At 39.5% G+C, this 13,451-nt stretch overlaps 1 long non-coding RNA gene across 5 annotated transcripts; it reads left to right on the forward strand.

Annotated features, from left to right (window-relative positions):
• Positions 1-2,972: 2,972 nt before the first annotated feature.
• LOC105073884 (uncharacterized) lies at positions 2,973-12,878 on the forward strand. Of its 5 annotated transcripts, none has more exons than XR_012503305.1 (4): positions 2,973-3,223; positions 8,243-9,017; positions 10,260-10,352; positions 11,763-12,878. It is a non-coding gene; the product is annotated as an uncharacterized LOC105073884 (long non-coding RNA). The 5 variants fall into 5 exon arrangements; XR_012503304.1 differs by having other exon boundaries at positions 8,243-8,554; positions 8,811-10,352; XR_012503307.1 differs by having other exon boundaries at positions 8,243-8,554; positions 8,832-10,352.
• Positions 12,879-13,451: the final 573 nt, after the last annotated feature.

Genomic DNA, 13,451 nt, shown 5'->3' on the forward strand with positions numbered 1-13,451 from the left:
GGCCAAGTAATTTTCCTGCCTCCACCTCATTTGTACAGCCACCAACCCGAAGCAGGCAATGCATTTCTAAATGGTAGTCTTGCACTCAGCCAGACACTCCTAGCGCACCCTAAAAGCCCCTGCTTGGGCAGTCCTCCTAAATGTCTCCCCACTGTGCAAAGAGCACCATTCAATCTAGCTCCTTAGCCAAAGGCACAAGGTCATTCTCGAAGGGCACCTAACTTGCCGTTGTCCCTGGAGCCAGTACATGGTGGAGCCAGGACTCGTGTCCATGTGCTTTGCTCCAAAACCCAAGTGCTTAAGCCAGAATACCACATTGTAATCACACAGGGATGTGCCCGCCTCCTGGGAAACATCTTTGAGAACAGCAGCTGCGCCGTGTCTCACCCGTTTCTGCACCATCAGCGCCATGCCCCCATCAGGCACTCAGTGATAACTACCTGTTAAGTAATTTCAAAAATCTTCTGTGTGGAAGGTGGAAAACCCAACCAGGAAAACCAAGCCTATACCAGCCACATCGGGACAGGATATTTAATGGGGAGAACCAGCTGAAAAAGCCTTAGAAAGGCTAACCAGGCAACAAGGTGAGTAACTGTTTGCTGGGTACAGCTTTCCAGTTTTCCAAGATGAAAAGAGCTCCGGAGACAGATGGTGTGGATGGTTACACAGCGATATGAAGGTGCTTAGTATCACTTAACTGTACACTTATAAATGACTAAGAGAGTACCTTTTATGTTATGTGTATTTTACCAGAGTGAAAAATTTGAGAAAAATAGGGGGACAGGAACTCAACCCAGGAGTTGGTATCCTCCGAAAGAGGACCGGCTTCAGTGCGACCCTCACCGACCGCTCTCTGATCTCCCCACCAGCCAAACCCGAGGGGGAGTCAGTTGTCAGCACAGCCCGAGTGATGTCATTGGCAGAAGTCAGGAGTAGGGGAAGGGCAGGGAATGGAGTCTTCAGGGCAAACAGGCCTAAAACTGACAAAGGGGAAGATGCTTCTGGGGCGAAGAGTGGGGCCTAAGATGTGGTAGAAAAGAGCACTGCCTGTGGAGAGCAGGTAAAGTAAAGAAGGTATTCAGGTGGGGAATGAGACATAAACACGTATGTGGAAGGACAGGGACACATGTTTCTGTAAATAAAGTGGGGCTAATTTGGGGGTTATCGTCAAATGTAGGTGGAAGAGCTTTTACATAACATCACTAAATGTTTGGGAATAGAAAGCATCAAGGGTGCTCTTTAGTAGAATAGATAAAATATCATTGACCCATCACGCATGAGAGGTGAGTTAGGACGGTTCGCCAAGCACAGACTCAAATCCTCAGAATCAAGTAACAGAGCCGTGATACCATCGCTCACCACCTCATCCTTCTAGAGAGATGTTATCACTCCACGTAACCACCTTATGGGGGAGGTGTTACTATTGTCCCTATTTTATAAATCAGGAAATTGAGGTTTAGAGAGGTCAAGAACCTTTCAAGGTCACTCACTGGGAAGTGACAGGGCTGGGACCTGAATGAGGCTGTTAGGACTCCAGAGCCCACGTGCTCCCCGGGGACCCCCCCGGGCCCCAGCACACTCAGCTGGTGCGCCGCTCCATCCCATCTGCAGGTCTCCGCAGACGGACGGCACCCCCGTCGGTAGCCTGGGCCAATGATTAGTCACTCCTCGGCCAATACATGAGTTTTAATTTGAATTTCCAAATGACTTTTTCTCCCCGTGTGTCGTTCCTTTATCCAAGCAGGGAACATCTGCTCTGGGGGTGGCATTTATCTAAATTCAACCTCTTTCCTTTCCAAACAAAACCACTTCCGCAGCGCTGAGGTCTGAGAGTAAAAATGGATTCGTTCATAAGGAACAAACTTTGCCCTTGGGAAACCTGAATCCATTTGAAAGCTAAGATCCCCTTAGGAAAGTTCATCAATTCCACCTCCTTTGCCATTTCTTCACTAGTTTCGTTTTCCCTAATTGCTTCTTTTTTCTTATCAGGAGCAGTTTCTGGTTTCTAGGTTTTTTCAACATCAATGGCACGGCTGTTACAGCTTTTGAGATTTTTTTTTTCCCCTACCACATTGTAGTGGCTTGAAAAACTTTTATTGATTTATCTGTTTCCTCAAAGTAAGCGTGGGAGTTTTTTTTTTCACTTTTTCTTGCATTTTGAAGTCTCCAAAATCCTGACAGACATGAGATATGGACAACACTTGGTGGATGGATCTCCACTTAGGACCCCAGTGGGTTTTCTCCTCTTCGTGAAATTCTCTGCGGCTTGCATGCAGTGATGATGCTACAAGCAAAACTTGTTCTTTCTATTTAAAGAGAGAAAGTCATCTAGAAATATTTTAAGAAATGAGAAAGTGCTCAGAACATATTTCATCAGGGGTGTACTCGAGGTAATTTCAAGTTGGCCGCAGGGAAACGTAAACAGTCACAGCTTTAAGCCAACTCCTGAAAAAAACCTTCTTTAGGACAGAGAACATATCTTGAAGCACATTTGGTATATTTTTACACATCCAGTAAGTAATTAATTATAGAATTTTAAATGGCGGAGGAGAGCAGCCTGGGGCCCCCGTGCTTTTGGAAACAGATTTCGCGTATCTACTGAACTGAACGGCATAATAGCTAGTTTCTGAAAATATTAGTCTTAGAGGAATCATTCTATCCATACGTTACTCTTTGTAATTATGTCTGAAACTTCTCCAGTGATGGTTTTTTTTTTTTTTTTTTTAATTTGCAAGTATCTAGAGATCATGAACCAGGTTACGTTATTGACTATGAAAAGTTCACAACTTCACCACCATGGAGAGACGTGCTGGTTAAACTGCTCAGTGTCTCTGGTTATCAGCCTTAGACTGTGATGCTGAGCCTATAAATATGTGTTGATGCAGTCCCAGGGGCAGGGAGAAATGACTCAGTCAACAGATATATCATGGCATCTGCCTTGGGCAGGACAGTTTTAGATGACAGGTGCAGGGCGACGGCTTAAAGAGAAAGCTAGCATTGACCTTGAGGAGGGTGACCACCCAATCAGGGCCTGAGGGGGCTCCCAGGTCTCAAATCTGGAGAGGACCTGGGCAAACCAGGAGCTGACCTCTTTACCTAGCCTCAAGGAACTTACAGTCTAATTGGAAAGACAATTGCCCATAAAAGATGAGAAATAAAAATCAAGTGTTCTGAGACTGGGAGGAGGGAGTATCTATTTCCCGCTGGAATGATCTGGAGCCAGGTGAGTGTGAATCCTTTAATATGCCTGGCGGGCTGGAGGAGAAAAGCCAAATGAATGGCGTTTCGGTAAGATGGACTTATTAAGTCAAGGGATTTCATTCTTCTCCTGGATCTCCTTCTAAATGGCCAAAATGACATAGAACAAAGGGAGATAATGTTGTTATTACTGAAAACTGGGGAAGAGAGCCAGTGGGAAATTGCGGGAAATTGCAAAGGATTTCTGCTGGGCAGCAAGCCATAGGGGCCAACCTGGAACACTGAAGGCTGTTTCACAGTGTCTCCTGCGAAGTTGCTGCAAGCTTGGAAATTAAAGAAAGCAAATCTTGGCAGAACTCCACGGATCTTCCTTAACTTGGGGTGACGGGTAACTGCAGGCAGACAGGGAATGAGCTGTCCTCAGTGTCTCTGCTGCTGCTGTGAAGTGAGGAGCAATCCAAGGCGATACCTGTGAGGGTCCAGAGCTTCCAGGGCAGCAGCACCGAGCAGAGTGAGTGCCAGGGGAAGGCTTTCCTCCAGGCGGTGGCCCTTGCCCCGATGCAAAAGAGCTTCCTCCTGAACCAGCCGCCTTCTAAGATCCAGATGCCTGGATCAGTATGCCCATCACAGAGACCAAGATACAGAGAACTGACCCCTGACCCCACAGAGAGAAACCTAACAGAGCTGGCCTCGATGGCCCATGGTTCTGATTTTCTTCTGGTTTCTTTTAGGCTGCTGGTTTCACTAAACTTTTAAAGCCTATTTAAAAAACAAACAGACAAAAAAATCTTCTGCAGCTTCAAGTTTGAGAGGAGATTTCTAACAGCAAGCAGACAGACAGCGGAGGAGTCACAAGGAGAATCCTCCTGTTCTGTTTAGGTGCAGATGTGAGGCTAGGAGTGACCGCTCCTCTTTCAAAGATGTGTAAGCCGAAAACAGCCAACAGGAGGCCCGCGAAAAGATTTTGCAGCCGAAAATAGGGGGAGGGATGTGGTACTCAACCTCCAAGAAAAGAGCTGGTTTTGAAGATTTACTGCAGGAAATAAATTATATTTGGGCAATACCTGCTTTATGATCTCAGTAAAGTATAAGACAAGAGGGGCTTTTATAGAAGAAGTGAAATATGACATGGAATTGCAGAAGACTGAGCTGAAATATGAGCTATCTGAAAGTCAAAAAAAATGAAAGGAGGTAAACTAATTTGAGAAAATTAAACATGTAAGAGTGGAACTTAAAGTGTATTGGAAGTCTTAACAGAAACAATAGTGCAGGCATTTTAATTAGTAGATACAAAAACGCTAATGGAAGACAGCAAAATAGACATAAAGACAAAACTGATGAGAGAGAAACAGTGAATAGAAAAGACATGGAGTTCCAGCATGTGCATGTTGGATGTTTCTGAACTAAAGACTAACACAAATAGAATTACTGAAACATATAAGATAAGTAATTTTCTGAGCTGAAGAAAGACTCAAGCCTTCATTTAAAAAGAGCTCAAGGAGTACCTGGAAAAAGTTATGAAATGTGGAAAATGTTATGAAAAGTGAGCAAAATCTAAATCTTCACTCCATGAACATTTGGTATTTCAACAATAAAATGGAAAGGGTGTTAGAAGAGTAAGGCAGATTAATTTTGAATTTTTATACAATTTTAAAGGTTACTTTCCCCTTACATTTATTACAAAATATTGGCTCTATTCCCCATGATGTACCATGCATCCTTGAGCCTGTCTCACACCCAATAGTTTGTACCTCCCGCTTGGCTATTGTACATAGTGCTGCTGTGAACATTGGGGGGCAGGTGTCTTTTTGAATTAAGGCTCCTTCTGGATATATGCCCAGGAGTGGGATTGCTGGGTCATATGGTAAGTTTATTTTCAGTTTTTTGAGGAATCTTCATACTGTTTTCCACAGTGGCTGCACCAAACTGCATTCCCACCAGCAGTGTAGGAGGGTTCCCTTTTCTCCACAGCCTCTCCAGCATTTATCTTCATGGATTTTTGAATGATGGCCATTCTGACTGGTGTGAGGTGATACCTCACTGTAGTTTTGATTTGCATTTCTGTGATAATTAGAGATATTGAGCATTTTTTCCCATGTGCCTTTTGGCCATTCATATGGCTCCATTGGAGAATTGCTTGTTTAGGTCTTCTGCCATTTTTGGATTGGGTTGTTTGTTTTTTTCTTATTAAGTTGTATGAGCTGTTGATATATTCTGGAGATTAAGCCCTTGTCAGTCTCATCTTTTGCAAATATTTTATCCTACTCCGTATGTAGTCTTTTTGTTTTGTTTATGGTTTCCTTTGCTGTGCAAAAGCTTATAAGTTTAATTAGGTCCCGCTTGTTTATTTTTGCTTTTATTTCTATTGCTTGGGTAGACTGCCCTAGGAGAATATTCCTAAGATTTATGTCAGAAAACGTTTTGCCTATGTTTTCTTCTAGGAGGTTTATAGTGTCTTATGTTTAATTCTATAAACCATTTTGAGTTTATTTTTGTGTATGGTGTGAGGGAATGTTCTCACATCATTGATTTACATGTGGCTGTCTAAGACAGAACTTTCAGTGGTGCTGACCAAAAAATATTAAAAATGCGTAACTTTCCTATATGTTAACCAAAACAATTTATTAAAGATAAGGGTTAAAGTTACAATGAGTAATAATAATGATAATGATGATGCAAAATAAGTGGAAATAAACCTAAGAAGAAAGAGTCTACATACATAAGAATTTTTATGCAAAATAGTATACAATTTGAATGAGTGATGTGAATACAATCAGAATAAGTGGAGATTTAGTTCCTAGTCTTAGATGCAAACATTCAATAATAATGCACAAGGATCAGTTTTTCCCAAAGATGATGCAATTCCAATTAAAATCTCAATAGAAATTTTTTGGAACTTGGCAAGATGGTTCTAAAATGTGGAATTATCAATGTATAAAAGAGAGCAAACATATTTTTAAAAAGAGAAATAATGAAGGGTGCTTTTCAACTATAGTGTTAAAATGACTAATACAGCTGGCTGGATAGAGACATCAATAAACAAGAACAGAAAAACCAGAGGGGGAGGGTATAGCTCAAGTGATAGAGTGCTTGCTTTACATGCGTGAGGTCCTGGGTTGGATCCCCAGTACTTCCTCTAAAAATAAACAAACCTAATTACCTCTCTCCCCACCACTGCCAAAACAAAGTAATTAAATAATACAATAATAAGTAAACAAAACATAAAAAAAAGTTAAAAAAAAAAGAAGTTAAAAATAGCGTTAAAAAAACCCCAGAAAAACCAGAAATAGGGACAAATGAAGAAGTCTGTAGGATATAATTCAATTACTAAAATCAATGGGAGAAATATGAACTATTTTTAAGTAATGTCGAGAATGTTTACTATTAGGAAAGTAAAATGTCATTTCTTTATACTATGCCACAAAATTAATTCTAGATTAATCAGAAATCTAACTATAACTAATAGCATAAAATTGTGAACATAATATTGGAATAAACATATCCACAAATGAATGTAGATTTGATTACATGACATATTAAAATCTTTATATTATAAAACATGATAAAATAGAGCCAAAGAACATGGTAAGAAAATATTTAATCAACACATGAAGAACTACTAAAATCCTTAAGAAAATCTTTAACACCTTATTAGAAAAAAATTTACAGAATATTTAAAGTTGATTTACAAAGAAGTAATAATAATAGTGGTCAAAATTAGAGGGCAATTATTTTTATATGATCCTAATAAAATGCAAATTTTAAATAGCATTTTTTTTCATTTATGATTTTGGTGCATGTTTAAAATACTGAGAATTGTTGAGGACATGGAGAGAACTCATACACACTTGCTCATAAAATTGTAAATTTGTATGTTTCTGGAAGTGAATTTAGAAAAAATGTGCTAGTGACAATATTTTTAGAAATATTTATAATTTTTCCCTCAGAAATTCCATTTTCAGTTGTTTTCTTAAGAAAATAATCAGAATATTTGTTTAAAATAAATGATTTCACCATTACTTATAATGGGTGGAAAATGGAAATAATCTAGCCATGCATTTTTATGCTATTCTTTAAGAAAATGATGGTATATGCTTATCATAGAATATTATGTAACCATGAAAGATGTATTTTCAAAGACTCTAATAGCTAAATTAATGTGATATGAATTAAATCCATGTTGTATATTTTCAAAATTTTCTATGAGATATTTTATTTATATAATATAAAACTGTTATTTTTATAAAAACCAAAGAGTTTGCCCCACCACTGGTAATTCCATAACTCAGTATTTGAGGAAAAATGGCTTATAATTACTACTTAAGACAAGGAATTCTGATTTTCCCAGAAATAATACTTACTATAACTTTGGAGAAAAAAAATTCAATTTAAAACTTACAGTTGCTGTGTTTTCAGGTCAATGTCTGAACACGAGCTGTATTTCATATTATATCAGATGTGTTTATTCTTAAGACAATTTACAAGACCTGTTAAAATGTGGAGAGGATATGTGAGGAATTATTCTGCAAAGTCAGAAGAGGGAGCTTTTAGATAACAAAAAAAATTAACAAAAAAATCTACACACTCTTATCAGAAGTAAAATATTATTCCAAGTCCACATATTGACTACTAGTGAAAAAATATGTAGCCACAGAAATATTTCTTTATGACACCCTTAAAAGTCTGTTTTGTCCTTTAATTTGATGAAATGTTGAACTCAACTTCCATTTTTTTAAAGTTGAAGTATAGTCAGTTATAAATGTGTCAATTTCTGGTGGACAGCATAGAGTTTCACTCATACATATACATATATATTAATTTTCACATTCTTTTTCATTAGAGGTTACTACAAGACATTGAATATACTTCCCTGTGCTATATAGAATAAACTTGTTTACCTATTTTATATATACTAGTTAATAATTGCAAATCTCGAACTCCTAATTTTATCCCTTCCCACCGGTAACCATAAGATTGTTTACTATGTCTGAGTCTTTCTGTTTTGTAGATAAGTTCATTAGTGTCTTCTTTTCTCTTTTTTTAGATTCCACATATGAGTGCTATCATATGGTATTTTTCTTTCTCTTTCTGGCTTACTTCACTTAGAATGACAATCTCCCGGTCCATCCATGTTGCTGCAAATGGTATTATTTTATTCTTTTTATGGTTGAGTAGGATTCCATTGTATAAATATACCACAACTTCTTTATCCAGTCATCTGTCCATGGACATTTAGGTTGTTTCCTTCATTCTTAATCAAGAGGATTTCATGTCTCCCTCTAACAACTGTCCTCATGCTCTTTGCACATTTAACCTACAAAGTGTGGCTGACAGACAGGAAGGCTGGCTGACTGAGGTACGTACCTGCATTGCTTCATCTTTTTCTCTTGCATGTAGCAAAGTTGATAAATAAGCCAAGGAACAAGATGGTGGACAGCAATAACTCATAAAAAACCAACCACTGAATAATTAAAGCTTTATTATATGCTATTTAATAAAGCTACAGGGACAAAGTTCTCTGTTCAACTTAGTTCATTAAAGATTATGCTATAAATATAGAAGTTGAAAAGAAATCAATCTAATTCAAGACTTTTTTCTGTATTAACACTCAGAATTTAAAACGAGTGTTTCAGTTCCCAGGAGTATGTGAGCTCTTTCTTCATCAACCTAACCATGCTTGGAGGTATGATAATGAATGACAGCAAACCAACAACCGGAACAGAGGTCTGCTATGAACATAAACGTCATGATAGTGAGATGTATCTCCCAGAGAGCAGGATGTAACAATGATGAAGATAATTAGCATTGATGAATACAAGGTCGGAATTCAATTCTTGCCTCTATATGTTGAGGGAGAAGTAAAAAAATGTGAAGCAGGTTCACACCATAGCCATAAGTACCACTCAGATTTGGAAAGGAAATCATGACAAAAGTCCACAAACAGGGGTGGATTCTTAAGTTAGTTACCTTGAAGAGAGAATCTGATATGGTTACTCAACGTTTTTCAAATATATGATGGTTGATCATAGCCAGGGGGTGGGACCAGATGTTTTACATCCTAGGAGTGAAGAAAAGAAAGCAAATTGTTAATTTCAGTGACTACTGCAAAAACAAAGCAAGTGATTAACTGGGGAGTTTATGCTTTTCCTGCTCTTCGGTGTGGATCAGTGCTAATCTGGCACGAAGCCTGGACCTGAACAACCTTAAATGTGTCCCAGTATTTGTACCCAGACTGGCTTAGACTGTCTCAAGCCTTTCTTGGATTTATGTGTGCTCCTGATTCAATTTGACAAAAATGTTTGGTAGGGCCCAGGCACTAAGTCAAACGGCAGGACAACTGAAGTTTCTTATGATATAAGGAAGAAAGAAAGGACTTGAGAGAGAAGGATTCTCAGGCATCCGTTGACTGGAAGGAAACGGGGGTGTTTGGGCAGAGGGAAAATGGAGGGCTGTTATTCACATCAGTAAGAAGAAAAGATACTTTGCTCTTTATTTCACTCTTCACCTTCTCCTTCTTACCACTAATCATCCGTTTACTTTCACTGTTTTAAGAGATGGAAACTTACTAAGAAAAGGAGCAAAGAATACTTATAATTATATTTTAAATACAATCTACCTGGGAACATTTATTTTATTGTTTGAATATTTGTATGGATATCTGCTCCCTACCTATGGCCACATTTCATGTCTGTGTGCTCTCTAAATTGGTGACTTTCAACAGTTATTTAAAAGCACCATTTATTAAGCCCTGACCTCATGCCAAACTTTGGGTGACCTGTGATGGATGCAAAGATGAATGACACACAGTGCCAGAAGCTCACGGCCCCACGGAGGAGCCAGGCATGTCAACACACATTTAGAATCTGCTGAGAACTAGGTCCAAGGTTCAGTGGTAAGATACAGGAAGTCATGGAGACAGGATCAGGCATGGATGGGGAAGAGTGATCGGTGGTTACTGAGTTGATCCCAAGCTTTAAAATGATCTCTCTTTTGGGAAAAGAAAAATCTTTTGCTATCTTATCACCAGAATTCTCTTGGCTTACTTCTTTTTCCTGTCACAGATTACAGAGAGGACTCAACATGCAATGGGAGGAACTCCACTCTCAGTTTGAAGACTGGGTTTTCCATCAAAAGCAGTCCCTTGGTTTCATTAGGTACCAGGATCTTAATTTCTAATTGCTACTGATTAATATTCTGATGTCTACATCCTTCCAAGTTGTTAGTTGCACTTTTCTGAATATTTTCCTGGTATGTTCTACATTACTAAGCCTGCCCGTCAAATAGCATGAAACCATGTGTTCTGTGGTTCCTTGTTAACATACCTGCAGCATCTCTGGACACAAGTAAGTTCACTGTTGTGCAAAGCTGCGGGATGTTCCACGTTGCCCTGGGCATTGATATAAAGAGAAAGCCAGCTGCAGTCTGGGGACTCAGAATTAGTGGCGGTCCCTATTTAGAATGCAACCCTACTTTGATAATTCTAATGTTTTTAATGAAAGACAATATCTGATTCTTCTTATACGAGAGCTGGCTTGCTAACTTCAAGTTTAGTTTTAGATTTAAAAATTTTTTTTTTTGATGGGGGATGGTTATGACAGGATTCTCTGGCCTTACAGAAAGCCCTGTGTAATGTATAAAGTAATAAGCTGTGGACCAAACTAGAGTTTGCTCTGTGTGACTCTTTAGCACCCCCACAAAGCTACTCAAGCCTCGTATTTCACTTAATTAAATACACAAAAAGTAAACTGGAGCTCTTCACTATATAAAACTTGGAAGTGTGAAAAAGCTGTGATGGCCAGTGTTTCCTCAGCATGATTTCAGACTTTGCTCCTCCTCAGAGGCCTTCCCAGAATGACCTGGAGTCAGGTCAAGGATTGTGAAATCGGCCCGTCTAGGTCACTAGTCATTAATGGGAGCTCAGTCTAACCTACCTTTGCCCATATCCTAAAGCAAGGGGATGCCGGTAACTGAAATGACTCATATAAAGTCTTAGGATAAACTGATTTTCTCTTTTTATCTGAAATCAAAAATAAATGTTCTCTTTTTACCTGACAAATTGCCTCCTATGCATTTATAGTGCACACATTTCTCCAGGGATTGACTGAATTTTAAAATGAGCACTTGAGAGATCTGTGCACATATGTGCCCATATATGGCTTTTTGTTTTATTATATCAGGCAGTTGCCCAATTCCAAGTAGGAGAGTAATGAATAAACGTCCCACGGAAGGTTGTCGGTGAGACTGTCATGGTTACTTTGATTGAGATAGAGTGTGTTTGAATCCCCATTTATTTTACGGAGAGGACCAGGGTGCTTGCTTTCCAGAGATCTTTCCGAAAGTCCTCTGCAAAAACCTCCTGTGAAAATTCCAAATGGTTAGAATGCTCATCTCATCATCAGAGGCATGAAGCTGGACACCTTCACAGATGCTCTGAGTAACCCAATCTCTACTGTTGCAACGTGCTCACTATCTCCATTCTAATTTGTGGGTTTGTGTGCAGTGACCCCCCTTCTCATGGTTGTCTCACCTCAGAAGAAGGGACTGAGAATCTGTTTATCTTTCAGAATGAAAGGAAGCTGAGCCCTGAGCAGGAACTCGGGGATGTGGGAAGAAACCAAGATACTCCTGTAGCGGGAAAGGTGACCGTGCTCACATAAGAGCACCAGCTACTGCTCCGAGGGAGTTTTCCAGAGCTGCTGTGACTAAGCACCACAAACTGGATTTTCTAGGCTCGTCGTTCTGGAGGTCAGAAGTCCGAAGTCAAGGTGTCGGCTGGGCCCTGCTCCCTCTGAGGGCTGGAGGAGAGGATCCCTCTTTGCCTCTTTCCTAGTTCTGGCAGAAACCAGCCATCTTTGGCATTTCTTGGTCTGAAGATGCATCACTCCAATCTCTGCCTCCTTTGTCATGTGGTTTTCCCTTTGTCTTCACATTTCTTCACTCTATGTATGTGTCCGTGTCTAAATTTTTCTCTTCTAAGGATACCACTCATTGGATTAGGGTCTACCCTTATCCGGTACGACTTTATCTTACCTAATTACATCTGCAAAACAGGTTACATTCTGAAAGTCCCAAAATGTTGTCGTGAGAGAATGCTAAAGGTCTATTGATCACCTTCTCTCTGCGATATTCACTCACCGTTATGTCCCATGATCTAGTGTGATTTTACATATATATATATTTCAGGGGATAAACAAATATTAACAAAATTTAGCATTTTTAGCTTTCACCACTTCCTAGAGTTCCATAGCACCTTTTTTTTGGATTCACTTTAAGTAGATATTTAGGATGCCAGCTTTCAGGAACATATACTCTGAGCATATAAATCCCCTGTGCTATAATAAAATATAGTGAAAATTTATATACTTAATATTTAAATAAATAATTACAAAAAAATCAAGATATATGCCCAACCAAGCACTAGAAAAGACCAAACACTTAGTCTGGATAGGTATACCAGTAATCAGCGTGTGTGTGGATCCTAACAACGGAATAGTCACCATCAGGCAGGTCAAGCATACTCTGTAGTGGATTTGTCCCCATAATTCCTGACATCTGAAGCAGCTCTTAATTCCTTCCTCATTTGCTTATTTTTCTTGGTGACATACACACCCTCTTTGTCATACCCCATATCCAGCTTCCCTGATCCCAAGAATAAAGAACAAGGAAAACTTCACATTACATCGAAGTTTGTCACCCTGTCTGCTATTTTCCTTGCTCCGTGTTGCTTCCAATCCTCTCTTTCCTGATCAATTTCTGTCTCCCTGAAGTAGAACTCTCTCCATTCAATATTTTGAAAAGTTACCTGGTGAAATCTATGATCAAAAATTTGAGAGAAAAAGCCCACTAAAATAATATCAACATGAAACACACATCTAAGTTTCCTACAAAATGCTCCTTGCTTTCTGGGCTAGGAAGGCAATGCGTTCTCATTCCCCTAGATCTGCAATCCGGTGGTGTCAGTAGTATGTTAAGTGTTGCATATTCTAGGAGAACCTCGGTTAGCAGATGAGGGACGCGGCACAATTTTCAGCAGCTTGCAGTTATTTTTACAGGAACTGAATTAAGGGAAAATGGCGAGTCTGAGTGACAACGAGGAAATAAAATGACAAAGACTTTCTGCCCTGTGCTTTCTTGCACCCTGCAGCTGGCCACAGCTGGCTGTTACCGTTCGCAGTAACGCACAGAACGTTGTTTCCAGTGACATTCCAGCCTAACCCACGGAAGGAAAGGCTAGCAATCCGTCAGCAGAGTTA

Source organism: Camelus bactrianus, chromosome 30 (assembly GCF_048773025.1).
Source record: "Camelus bactrianus isolate YW-2024 breed Bactrian camel chromosome 30, ASM4877302v1, whole genome shotgun sequence".
Lineage (NCBI taxonomy): Eukaryota > Metazoa > Chordata > Mammalia > Artiodactyla > Camelidae > Camelus > Camelus bactrianus.